This window comes from Bos mutus, chromosome 3 (assembly GCF_027580195.1).
Source record: "Bos mutus isolate GX-2022 chromosome 3, NWIPB_WYAK_1.1, whole genome shotgun sequence".
Lineage (NCBI taxonomy): Eukaryota > Metazoa > Chordata > Mammalia > Artiodactyla > Bovidae > Bos > Bos mutus.
The window spans coordinates 9,464,300-9,465,731 of NC_091619.1; the positions used below are offsets into that span (position 1 = coordinate 9,464,300).

Here is a 1,432-nt window from a genome sequence, read left to right on the forward strand (position 1 = left end):
GTGCCCTATTAATTACATGGCTGAATACCTCAAAAGGGCTGTAGGAATGGATAAAGTATAATTATGCCCATTGTACAGATAACAAAACTGGCAAGCAGTTCAGTGAGCTGCCAATCACACAGATAAGTTGTATCTGCTTGACTCCAAATTTCATGTTTTAACCACCACGTTATATGACCTCCCATTACTAAGCGTTTATAAGACACTATTAGTTAGCATCATAGAGCAAGTGATTCTTTGGTGACCTCTAAGTTTGACCTTTCTACCCATTAACCAAAGGAGTATCAGTGAACTGTAGTTTTAGCTTCCTGCTACTGCTGCCCGTATGCAAAGATGATTTCCTTCCACAGGACGTTGTGGAACTATCATATACAGCAATGCAGAAAAGACCAGGGTCACAGTCACTTCAAAAATCTTTATGGACCAGCTCCCCGCTGCCCTGAGCTCGGCGGGCTGGCATCGGGCAAGCAGAGCAGGTCTGTCGGTCTACGTGTCAAGTGTTGCAGCAACTCACTTTGCAGCAGGAATCGGGAGGAGGAGGAGACAGCAAGGATAGGCTCAGGAGCAATGATGCCCAAAGAGGAACAAGTGCTGAAAAATCTCACCATGTAAAATGCCAACGAAGAAAATGAAAAAAAGGATGAAAAGAGCAAGATGCTAATAAAGGAGAGCCTTTGGCCCTCTCTTTGGGAGCTGGAGAATATTGTGTACCTAGAGGAAATTGCAGACGGTTCCATGTTAGGCAGCCTACATTATAGATGGGACATGACTCAGAGACTTGGAAAGCCACAGGTGAGGATGAGAGAAGAGAATATAGAAAGGATTGGGGAAGAGATGAGACAACTCATGCAAAAGCTGAGGGAAAAGCAGTTGAGTCACAGTTTGTGGGCAGTTAGCACTGACACCCCTCACCATGAACATAATGATGAGTTTTGCCTTATACCTTAAATCCTGATGTTGATAGGGAGACACACTTGCTTCCTAAACTTACATGTTCATGATGTACCTTTGTCATAAACCTTTTGATGCCACTCATTTCTGGTGGGTCTCAGATTACCAGCTTCTAGTTGAATGTTTTGACCCAGTCTGTAAGATTTTGTTAACAGGATAATTTTACCTGTTTCATGACAAGATGCTCACAGCAGGATCCTCTATGACCCACCTCCCAGAATGTTGGAAATAAAAGCAAAAATAAACAAATGGGACCTAATTAAAATTAAAAGCTTCTGCACAACAAAGGAAACTATAAGCAAGGTGAAAAGACAGCCTTCAGAATGGGAGAAAATAATAGCAAATGAAGCAACTGACAAAGAATTAATCTCAAAAATATATAAGCAACTCGTGCAGCTCAATTTCAGAAAAATAAATGACCCAATCAAAAAGTGGGCCAAAGAACTAAACAGACATTTCTCCAAAGAATACATACAGATGG

The 1,432-nt window shown here is 41.6% G+C and overlaps 1 pseudogene; it reads left to right on the plus strand.

Moving 5' to 3' along the window:
- The first annotated feature begins 567 nt into the window (after window positions 1–567).
- On the plus strand, window positions 568–948 carry LOC102276891 (protein BEX2-like; annotated as a pseudogene).
- The last annotated feature ends 484 nt before the right edge of the window (window positions 949–1,432 follow it).